General features: G+C 40.2%; 1 protein-coding gene across 4 annotated transcripts in view; it reads left to right on the plus strand.

Moving 5' to 3' along the window:
* The first annotated feature begins 4,729 nt into the window (after window positions 1-4,729).
* The window catches only part of tln2b (talin 2b), a 113,767-nt gene continuing 106,003 nt past the window's right edge, over window positions 4,730-12,493 (plus strand). For all 4 annotated transcript variants that reach the window (XM_054775569.1, XM_054775570.1, XM_054775571.1 and 1 more), the window contains exon 1: window positions 4,730-4,877. The gene's annotated coding sequence lies outside the window, so the exon portion shown is untranslated. The remainder of the gene's footprint in view (window positions 4,878-12,493) is intronic.

Consider the following 12,493-nt stretch of genomic DNA (forward strand, 5'->3'; position numbering starts at 1 on the left):
TATGTGTGCCAGACGGTGACTGGATGAAAAATACAAAAACGAATAATAATATAAAGCAAATATTAACATTTGTCCATTGAACTGTACTATAAATGTGTGAGTTGGATCATGGCACCTGCCAGTGTGTGTTTGTCAGCCTGTCGCCAATAATATAACGTCCCAGAAGCATTTATTATGCACCATGACTTTCTACAGCCTGTGCAATGTCTTAATATAACCGTGACATCATTCTTTTTTGCTAATCAGACAATAAAATACATCTAAATGTCATACAAGAGGCACCTACAGTACCATTGCATGCTGAAGGAAGGGGGCGGCGCGTGTGAGCTGGAAGTTACTTGTCACCAGGGGCGGACTTACCATTAAGGCAAAGTAGTCAATTGCCTTAGGCCCCAAACGAGTAGGGGGCCCCCAACCAGCTGCCCCCACCCCAACCAGCACGGGCCAGGGCCACCACTGCCAACGGCAGCCGTATATATTCATGTATAAGTATGTGAGCATACTAAACAAATAATAAGAAAACCATCTGAAAGCTAAATTCATATTACCTACCCCCCCTCTCCCCCACACTATAATGGACTGTTCCATGATGACGGCGGTAATGCGCCTTTGTGAGAAGCTAAGTGTGAAGCTACTTAAAATTTACCAGAGCGGGTTTGAGAACAGGAAACGGCGAGAGGACGCCAAAAAATATATTGCCTCATTGTCGAAGGTCTGAAGATTCTTCACGGTGTCGGTAGAAAAAATGTCAACGAGCCGGCGCTAACTACTGCGGACTGTGAGCCGAGTTCCAGTCCTTTACCGGATGCTGAGTTTGGGACTGCGACACCTCATGTGTGAAGTCCAGTGAGGAGTTACAGCAACAAGTAGGACTTTCTCTCTTTGACATTTATTCAATGAAAAACATGGACAACAATATGGATGGACTTCAACAACATAATGAGCATCCACATGATGTATTTGTACAAATATGAAAAACCTCCATTTGACTTCTCTCCTATGGAAGGCATGGAAATGGTAAGAAAGTGTTTATGTCTGTTTATTGTATTAATGAAATGGTAATTATTTAGACATACATATTTTGAAGCACTCTACACTTTAGTTGCTTCACAGTATTCATGTCTAAATAATCTCTGTCACACATGAACACAAACTCTCCCGGTTTCTATCTCACACACAAACATAAGTCATCTTTGCAAACAACTGATTTCTCCCTTTCTATGCCTTCCTTCTGACACTGTGTATAGTTATGACTGTTGGCATATATTGTTTAGTAATTGATTTAGTTATATTGTATTTGTTAATCTTCACCCTCAATACATACACACAGTCTCTTTCTGTCTGAAACACATGCACACATCTGTTGTGATGATATCTGGGTTGTTTTTGTTGAAAAATAAATATCTGGCATTTTCACGCCGGTTTTATATCTGAAACTTCAGTTTCTCATTCTGTTCACCCTGTATTAATTTAGTGCAAGGTTGTATATTGGTAGGGGCCTTTGAGGCTGCCTTTCCTGCATTTTTGTGTTAAAAGAACATATGAAGAGGGCCCCTGGCTGTGTTCGTCTTAGGCCCCAAAATCTGCCACTGCTTGTCACTGACATCCATCCACAGAGGAAAAGCCAGTGTTCTTGCTTTTTTTCCCCTTGATCAGACTTTTCCAACAAAGTATCAGAACATTTCCTGGAGTTCGCACCTCCACCAAAAAAAAGTCAGCAGAGGACAAGGTTCAAGTGGATGAAGCACTAAAGCACTGAATGACATTTGCATCAATGTAATACAGTACCAGGAAAGTGGGGGAACTTCTTAGAAATGTTTTCCAGGACATTGAGAGGAAGTGAAGGGTGCTTATGCAGGCTTATCAAGAGTTTGTGGACTGAGAGGATTTCAATCAAAGAGGTAAGATGAAAAATGCATCCATGTATTTACTATACCACTTATTTTGTTTCAGGTCAAGTAAGAACTGTAGCCTATCCCATCTGACTTAAAGCGAAAGGCAAACTACAGTACATCCTGCTCTGATCATCATAGGGAATGTCATAAATGGCAGCTGTATGAAGGTCAACAATAAGATACCGTATACTGTGTATGTCAACTAGAGGGTTGGATGAAAGCCAAATATACACTTAAATATTACGTTATATACACAGTTATATTAATATAGAATGCATCCTGATGGGATGTGTAATGGTACACACTGCTGCCTTTTGTGCAGACAACGCAGGTTTGATTCCTGGCCAGGGACTCAACACTCAGCCATTGGAGATGTCCAGTGGCTGTCCCAAGCCGAGACAAATGGTTTCATCAAGAAGGGCATCTGGCGTAAAACTAAGCCAAATGACTTAGGTGATTGACTTGCTAAGGTGACCCTTGATGGGAAAAGCTGAAAGATGAAGGAAAAAAAAATATATATTGAATACAATTCTGTCTCATTTTTTAACACTAATAAGAGCTAAATATTTCCGAAGGATTGAATATTAACTTCGTTTACTGTGCTTAAAGAGGTCCTTCCACAGATGTGTCATGGCAAGAGATGGGCAAGTCGGAGGCTGATGGACCGACAGTGTAAATACAAAAACAGTAAGGAATGGTACTTCGAGGGCAGTATCTTCACCAAACCATTGTAAGTGGCAAACTGCATCCATCCATCCATCCATTTTCTACTGCTGGTCCTCAGTAGGTTTGTGGATATGTTGGAGCCAAACCCAGCTGTATTCGGGTGAGAGGCAGGGTGCACCTTGGACTGGTCACCAGCCAATCACAGGGCACATACAGTATCGACGAACCACCATTTACACTCACATTCACACCTATGGACAATTTAGAGTTACGGAGCAAACTGACATTGTGAATTGCCTCGTTAAGTCTCTAACACACTTTCTTGGTCAGGCGACTTCACCAGCCTGGAAGTAAGTCAACTCAAATTTTGCAATATGCAGGCTTTATGCTGTCCTTTTTGACAAACGTGAAAGTTCGAAGCCCAAACGTGTATAATTCAACTGTCCCGGCACTCCCCATCTCCTCATACGGCACTCACATTTACTGCCTTTTTGTCGCTGCCTATTACCTAAGCACAAAGGTCACACACACCGACCAATTAGCTGTCTTAAGCATCGTTTACACTTGCATGTATTTTGTCCCTGCAGGGGTATGCAATTTTGCGTGCCAATGAGTAAATTGGTGGTAAACACATGTGAAGTATGTGTAAACTGCGTGCCGTTGTGCAAAGAAAGTTTTGAAATGTACAAAATTTGTCAGTGTTTTGAGCCATAGATTTTGCCTTGCTACCTTATGCTTTAGTTAATGTTTTTTGGCTTTGTCCAGTGTTTTGTTTGTACTTTGTTTTTGCATTTCGCAGCAAACTTATGTCATAGTTGGGTTTTGTTCTTGCTAGTTTTTCCCTGCTCATATCCACTTTAACTACGCTTTTTGTTAAACTTTTGTAGATTTGAACCTTTTGTGGCTGTCTGCCTTGGGTTCCAAAAATACCACTTCGCCACCTTGTGACAATGGGCAACTGACAGAGGGTTCAAGAAGAATACGCCGTCCTCTTCTTCGGTATGAAGACACCATGAAGGCCATCTTGCAGGGTGGGTCGTGGAGTGCACTTTATACGTGGAGAGAAATTGTAGGAGACCAGCTGCCTTGGTGGGGATTTACATCTGACGTCTGCGGTAAGATAGAGAAAGACAGGAGCAAAAGCAGCAAATCAAATGTTAGGGGAGCAGAAAATGATCACGTACTCTGAACTTTCAGCGCTAAATTTTGACTTTTTACCACTGACTTTACCTGTGTTGGGTTACATGCGTATTATTATGGATGAAGTACAAATTCAGATGTTTCAAAATCAACCTACAGTTAATAGTTATATAATCTATTGTATTGTCATGAATAATAACTATAGTATGTATATATATATATATATATATATATATATATATATTTTTAAATCACTATAATACACCTGTGTTAGGGTAGACCCTTTATTTATCTAATACAAATTTAGACCAAGAATCATTCTCATCCTATATTATCTTTTAATGGTTAGATGTGAAAACATAAATAAATAAGAAGAGGAAATCAAAATATAATAAATAAATATACTTGTAACTTATAATAACACAATAATTTCAAAACTAAACATTTCAAATTGCGATATTATTTCTATTTGTGTTTTAGGGCTCTTTAAACAATGATGTTAGAAACAAAAATATTAACTATAAGCAGGAAGTTGCTGTGTTAAACTCCAGTGAAATGGTCTCAAAAAGAAAGTTCCTATATACTCCATTGGGGGGCGGTATGTGACCTCTCTAGTAGACTCGAGTCCACCCACTGAGATGTTAAACTGAGAGGAAGGATGTTGTTTGACACATACATCACATTTATTCAATTGGTAACCCAGATTTAAACCTACAAATCCCATCAGACTGCCCCTTTTGTAAATTAATCATTTTATTAAATAAAACGAGTTGTTGACTTTAAAGCCCTTGTGGTACCTTTGCAAAGTGTGACCTGGTTATATTTCCTTCATGGAGTCATCTATCATCAAATATGTGTGTAATCACCGTTTTGACAGATGTATTTTTTACATTAATATGCCAATAAGCGTGAACGCATCATGTAATTGTACATGGCTGCAGATGAGCAGTTGGATGTGATGATCAGGTTAAAAAAATGAGACTCAAAGTGCTCCTCTTCCTCATCCCTGCTTATGTAGATGGATGAGGAGGGGCTTGATGATGAGGAGCAGGCAGGCGTGTGTGTATGAGTGTGTGTGTGATATGCGAGTGTGTGATGTGTGTGTGTGTGTGTGTCGCCTTGCCGAAATCCAAGTAAAAGCTCGCATGCTTCCAACGAAACGTTGACCGACATCAGGTAGGATCTCACCTTCTATTCTGCGTACGACTCCGATCCGGGCACATTTGGGCTCACTACGGACCGCTGGAAACATTGCATCCCGCTGCAGACGACCTATCCCCGTGCTTAGCGGGCTTTTAATGGCTCACTTCACCGCTTCCAAGCGCGCTCTCGCTTCGGATCTTACATCGCTCCATTTAGTATCAGAATCCTCTTCAGCGAATCTGAGGACTGGCTTTTGACACCGACTAATAAGATAAATATTTGACTGACCTACTTGTTTTCTCGACGCGTTCGCATCGATGTAGGCTTTGCAGACCTCAGCATCCTAGCTGCCCTGCAACAAGAAATGTGACATGGTTTACTAACTTGTACTTGACCTGGATGCTGTGTGCGGGAATCAGAGCTGACATTTGAAGGTGTACGGCTGTGGTGTGGGCGTGCCTGGATGCCTGCATGTATTCACTAATGTGCTTTGCCTCAAGTTTGGAAGGACTGCTGGCTTTGCTGCTTTATCAGAGGTCAAGGGTGCACACTGTGAGTGCACGTACATACAGTATCTCCAGGACCACTTAACTGCCCTGCTGTTGCATGCAGATGTGCATGTGTGAACAGATTGGATGTGGATTTTGTTTCTCACAAGAGGTGAATGGGTAACGCAGGTAGCCTAACACTATGTATATCCAATGACACAGAATATTGAAGGTCAAACACAGGACACTCTGTGATGCATATCTGGCCCAGTTTCTTCGTATTTGAAAACATTTTTATCATAAGAAATAATGGGAATTAAATTCCAGAGTCAAGCTGTCAAACTGCCATCGTAAAATCTCAAGCAACTTGAACATTCTCATGGCATATAAGTCGAAACAAAGTCAATCACTGCAACAGTGACCTGAATATTTGACCTGAATATAAGACGACTCCTCTTTTTTTAAGACCCATTTTTGGAAAAACATGTTTGAAGATAAAATCATAGACAAAATTAATATTTTTTTAGCAGCTTTCTCTGTCGGGCTGCATTGCTCCAGGTCACTGGTGTTTATGGGAGTGACAGATTGCAAACGTTTGTGTCTGCTGTAGGTGTTGAAGTGTACTGCCGTTACTGCTGCATACCTGTAAAACCCTCCCATTTTCCATGAGAAACAACTGTATTTTGCCCTTCTTTCCCGTCATACCCTCGTTTAAATAGTTTAATGTAAATTTGCGGTATTTTAACTTTCTTAAAAAAAAAAAAGTTCTGCAGGTGACAACGGAGCTGGTATCTATGCTTGAGCAACGGCAATCTTCGAGAGCAGTGGTGCAGCGCGTGGGTTGTGGGCAGTTGGGTTTTTCCACCCCCATAACCTCATGGAATTTCCCTTATTTTCCCAGAAAATGTTCCTTATTTTTAAATGCAAATGTTTAATGTTAAAAGGGATGTACTGCTGCTGCTTAGTGGTTTTTCAGCATCTCTATTACTGTACTGGCCCGAATGTAAGATGACCGCTCTTTTTACTACTCATTGATGGGAAAATATGTTTTAAGACAAAAATAGTCTTTAAATTTTTTTTTTTTGAATAAGTGAAATAACATAGTTGATGGCAATAAAAAAAAGCTGCTCGACAATTGATAAATGTTTCATTGATCACTCATCTTCAAATTACCATCATACTGTAATGCTGTTGTTTGCTAAGCTGCCCAACCTTTGAGGCACTTTTTTTCTAGGCAGGTCTCTGTCGCGATCCCTGCTCCACCACAGTCATTGGTGTTTGTGTGAGTGACGGGAAGAAAAGCTCTGACTCTCTTGACGAGAAGTCATTGGGCGCCAACTGTTGGTTTGCCTATAGAAATCTCTAGATCGCAAATATTACACGACCTGTCTTTTTCAGACTTTATTTTTTTTAGGGGAAAAAATAGCATTTCATATTCCGGTCAATACATCTACGATAATATGAAATTACTTATTACTCATTTTGATGATGCATGATGTAAAGCATAGCATTCAGGAAGTGAAAAGCAAGACTCGCTGCGGGCTGTTGAGGTGATTTATCACACTTTTTGTTGTTTTTAACGGTCATGCAAGTGTTAAATGTAAAGATAACTACTGTATTGGTGTGCTGGGATGTGAGCCTTTCTACATCAATGGACAACATGCAGCCATTCCAATCGCTTTAGCCATATTGTACTGAGCAGCCGGGATGGAGACTTGTGTAGTACTTTCATCACTATGCTACTACAGCGTTACATTAAGCTTCATTTCTTGTTCTATGGTTGTCATCACACTTTTTCTATTTGCTGATACTAGTACCCATTTCTTCTGGCATGACAAAAACAGCCAAAGAAAAAGCTAAACACATTAAATAAGTTAATTCTTTAGATGCTTGCTAACCTGAAGCCTCACAAGATTTGATGGACAGTATAAGCTTAAGTGACGTCATGCGCAATGACTTGCACATATGGAGCTTCCATTTTATACTAGTTTTGCAGTTTATGGAATTAGTATATTGTATTGACATTGCTATACCAAACACGACCGGCTATGCATCATCCTGTTATGCCGTGTATTTTGTTTTGACTTAAAAAAAAAATTAAAATAAAATGTTGCCCCCTTCTTGTCCACTGTGGAGTGATCTTCTGGATATCCAGGGTGAATTCAAGGATGCTCTGCTGTAGGAGAGATAGTAAAAGCTGGCATGTTTTACCCAAGTGATGCACCAAGGAAGATCACGCTGTCTCAGCAGGATGCAGACAGCTGCAATTCCGATAGCTTTAAGGCTCCGAATCCCGAGTGGGACCACGCTTTGGAAAAAGGCTGTCCCTCTGTGATACTGTAATGCAACCAGGATGAGAGCAACAACACTAAAAGTGTTAGGACTTGTGTGTGGCTCGTGTACAAGTACATGGTATTTTATTGAAGCACGTACGCATTATCCACCCATTAGCTCCATATTGCTGGATCCCAACACAGCTAATGTTTAGAAAATGTTAATTGCACTCAACGACATCAACATTAGGTACACCCGCACAACATAAAGATTACATTTTGTGACTGTCTTGTGTCACTGAATTAAGGGCCAAAATATTGGAAACAGCTCTCAGTATGATACGGTGCAGTTGTACTCCATGGCAAACTCCATCCACAGTAATAAACAGAGATAAATATATCTCTGAAAGTGTCTATTCAAACTGTGCATTACTATCTTGTATTGGATATCATTAGTGTGTGCAGGTGTACCTCATAAAATCACTGGTGAATGTGACATTTCCTACACCTCTGCACAATTACTGGCAACGTAAAGTCTCCAATTAACTCAGTATGCATGTTCTTGGGCCAACATTTGCACGAGGGGCTACAAAGTTTTTGAATAGAACATTGTATTAATGTGACACAAAATTACTGTTGCGATTAATCTCCGATGGTAGAAATTTCGGAATAAAACCTTTTTGCTATAATTGATAGGAGCAGGACTGTCAGTTGGATTAATGTATTGATGTTCCAGCCATAAATAACAGATTTGCTGTGTATGCAAGTATTTTGCCTTTTGTAGCTGAGGAAGGACACAATGTATGCACTGCTAAATCTAATTTTATGTTAATACTGACGCATTGTAAATCAGTGCTTGGCCACAACGCCAGTGTCATAAGATTAAATGCAGTGTGACAGCACTAGAGGCTATCTGGTTAGAGAAGCAAAGACGACCTGTCCAAAGAAGTCTGATATATTTAAAGCTGCAGTAGTCAATGCCATAGTATTTAGTGGATGTTGAATTGTTTTAGACCAGGGGCTTTCAAAGCGTGGGGCAGTGAGCCTCCCCTCAGCAAACATAATATACAGTAGTTGAGGCCCCCCCTACTGCCCAAAAAAATGATTTTCTAGAGCATATTTTCTGGCGTTTAATCTCTCACAGGAGGAACTAAAAATCAATCAATTTTACCTATTAAATATAATTGGAGTTAACCCGAGCAGGTTTGAAAAATGCTTTTCTTAATTTTTCAAGCTGCTGAACCACCCCAGAAGTCTTCTGGTGCCTCCCAGGGTTTAGACATTTGTGCTTTTGTGAGATTTAAAAATCAAATGTAAAAATTATATTTACTTATTTATTGTATGTGTGTGTGTATGTGTGTACCGTGGTGTTAAAAAGTGTTTGCTCCCTTCCTGATTTCTTATTTCTTTGCACGTTTGTCACACTCAAATGTTTCTGATCATCAAAGACATAAAAAAATTAGTCAGTGACAACACAACTGAACAAAAAGTGCAGTTTTTAAATGAAACTTTTTATTATTAAGGGAGAAAAAAAATCCAAACCTACATGGCCATGTGTGAAAAAGTGATTGCACCCCCCCATTAAATAAAGCCATTATCCACAAATGGCGAAAACATGGAACAGTGGTGAACTTTCCCAGGAGTGGCCAGCCAACTAAAATTACCACAAGAGCGCAGCAACGTCTCATCCAAGAGGTCACAAAAGACCCCACAACAACATCCAAAGAACTGCAGGCCTTACTTGGCCCAGTTAAGGTCAGTGTTCATGACTCCACCATAAGAAAGACACTGGGCAAAAATGGCCTGCATGGCAGAGTTCCAAGACAAAAACCATTGCTGAACAAAAAGAACATTAAAGCTCATCTCAATTTTTCCAGAAAACATCTTGATGATCCCCGAGACCTTTGGGAAAATACTCTGTGGTCAGACGAGACAAAAGTTGAACTTTTTGGAAGATGTGTGTCCCATTACATCTGGTGTAAAAGTAACACCGCATTTGAGAAAGAGAACATCATACCAACAGTAAAATATGGTGGTGGTAGTGTGATGGTCTGGGGCTGTTTTGCCTGGAAAACTTGCTGTGATAAATGGAACCCTGAAATCTCTTGTCTACCAAAAAAATCTGGGGAATGTCCGGCCATGTGTTCGTGACCTCAAGCTGTCCACCTCTGAATGGCTGAAGAAAAACTAAATGAAGACTTTGGAGTGGTCTAGTCAAAGTCCTGACGTGAATCCTATTTAGATGCTGTGGCATGACCTTAAAAAGAAGGTTCATGCTCGAAAACCCTCCAATGTGGCTGAAATACAACAATTCTGCAAAGATGAGTGGGCCAAAATTCCTCCACAGCGCTGTAAGAGACTCAATGCAAGTTATCACAACGGTTGATTGCAGTTGTTGCTGCTAAGGGTGGCCCAACCAGTTATTAGACGTCAATCACGCACAGTATATGCACAGTATATATACACACATGGTTGAATACAGCTTCTAAGTAAAAAAAAAAATGCATATTTGTTAGCAAATTAACATATTTTTGCCTAAATTAAGCATTTTTCATGGCAAAATGAACTAAAGTACAAATATAAGGCATTTAGAAGAGGCATTCAAAGATGCAGATGATATATTGTATTCTACACTGGTCACTAGGTGTCAGTAATGTTACTGAAATGTTCTGTGAGACACAGAGAGTGAGACAGCAGAGTTGATTGCCGGAACAACAGGCTTTTATTGCAGGTTTGAATTATCTTACAACAGGCACAATAATCCCTAACACGGGCTACTGTTGCGGCCGAAACCCACGCCAAGCTAAAACCCAACTCTGAACCCTCGACGTCACTTCCTGTCTGTCCTCCACTCAGGCCTTGTAGCACCAGAACACATTTACAGCAACACACAAGCACAAGTCTTATTTATGTCTTAAATGGCTTATTTACTCTTTATTATGTCTTTTATATTGGGTAATATGAGTGTAAAGGTGACTATAGGGTTGTTATTTCATTTCTAAAGGGCTCCAATCATTTTTAAAACCGTATTTAGAAGGTTGTAAACAGGTTTTCTTTGCTCTAACTACAAAAATATTCTATTTATGAATAAGGACTCCTTCTTTGTTGAAACTTATTTATCACAGTCAGCTCTAGAACCAATTAACTGCGCTAACATTTGTTTTTGTTTCCATCTTTCATGAGCTGAACTCAAAGGTTTTTCTGTCTACACAAAAGGCCTTTTTCTCTCAAATATTGTTCACAAATCTGTCTAAATATTTGTTCTTCAGTACTTCTTCTTTGCTGATATACTGTAACCCATCCACCTTACGGGTGTGGCATATCAGAATGCTGATTATGATATGATTTCCTATTAAGTTATTGTAAAAATATGTGACATTAGTCCACCAAAATAGCTTCACATATCCATACACACAGTCGAGTGAGTTGATTATAATTGTAATTTTGAGGTTTTTAGTCTAAGAACAAACAATTATTTAAGACAAGGCCTCAACTTTTTATTCTGCTCTGCTCATTAGAAGGCAATTGTCCTCTCAGCTGTTGGTCCGTCAACAAGGACACATTCCTGCTCGGAATTCCTCAGGAAATGTTCAGCTGCAGGGTGGGAAGTAACATTTTTGGGGAGAGTCACTGGAGAGTGTGATTGTTGAGGCGTATTTAATGCATGAGCATGTAGGAGGAGACAACTCAAACACAGCCCATGCTGTCGATGTGACCCATTCTCTGTGTTTACGGCTGAAACAGATCTGTCCTGTGGTGTTTTCTCGCTGCTGTCTCTGTGATCACTTCAGAGCCTGGCCCCCTTCCAGAGCTTTCCCCTCACAACATTTAGATGTATAGACGCAGGCTGCCATTCTCATTCCCCCGTTACTCCATTACTTGAAAGTCACCATTTCCTATGTATTTGCCAACAGACGAATGTGACAGGCGGTGGGGTAAATGTGATTTATCTGACTATTTCTAGTCTTATTTGGAATTGTTCTGATTAGGTATTTTGCACAAGGACGCCTCTGTCATGACTTGCAAGAGGAGTGATCGCAAACAACGCTGTTTGATTGTAATATCTCCGACTTAGTGGACTATTTCCAGTTTTATTTGGAGTCGTTCTGGTTATTCGTTTTGCACCAGGTTGCTGGTGTCATTCATTTTTGTGATGACACATTTTTCTTCCACACACACATCGTTGCGGGTGAGCGAGTGTGCTGTGGGTCTGACTTTTGGATCATTTGAGTCTATTTATTTTATTTCTATTATGAATTGTGACGGTTACCATAAGGAATCTGCATTGAGCAGTCGCATTACAGTCCTTGTACAACATGTACAGTACATGTGCATGGAATCAAGTCACACACTTGCCAAATGTACTGTGATTTAGGTACAGTATGAAGTGGGCTCAGACACGCAACGATTGGCCTCATGTCAGTACATCCTTACAGTCACCGTTCATGCAAGGACCTTGGGATGTCTACCACTTACTAGTCATAATGTCACTCCAAGTGTGTACTTATTCTTTCGCTACACTCTGGCTTGTATTACTGTTGAATTCCTGCTTTTTTCCCACTGTCTGCCTGAACTGTCACCGGCCGGCTTTTCAGTCACTGGTTTTGCCATGATTAGGTGTTCTACCTGTCAGTTATTGTGCACAGCTCCATGCATTAGTTGTGATGTCACTTAAGGTGTGTACGTATTCTTTTGCTGCACTGTGGCTTGTGTTACTGTCCTGCTTTGTTGCACTGTCAGGCTGTGCCCTCATTGGCCAGCTTGTCAGTCACTGTATCGTTGGGCAGTCGACAGTACATGTCAATCACTACACACAGCACCACTGACTGGTCTTAGGTCACTGAATGTGTTTGTATTATTATTATTATTATTATTATTATTATTATTA

Source organism: Dunckerocampus dactyliophorus, chromosome 5 (assembly GCF_027744805.1).
Source record: "Dunckerocampus dactyliophorus isolate RoL2022-P2 chromosome 5, RoL_Ddac_1.1, whole genome shotgun sequence".
Lineage (NCBI taxonomy): Eukaryota > Metazoa > Chordata > Actinopteri > Syngnathiformes > Syngnathidae > Dunckerocampus > Dunckerocampus dactyliophorus.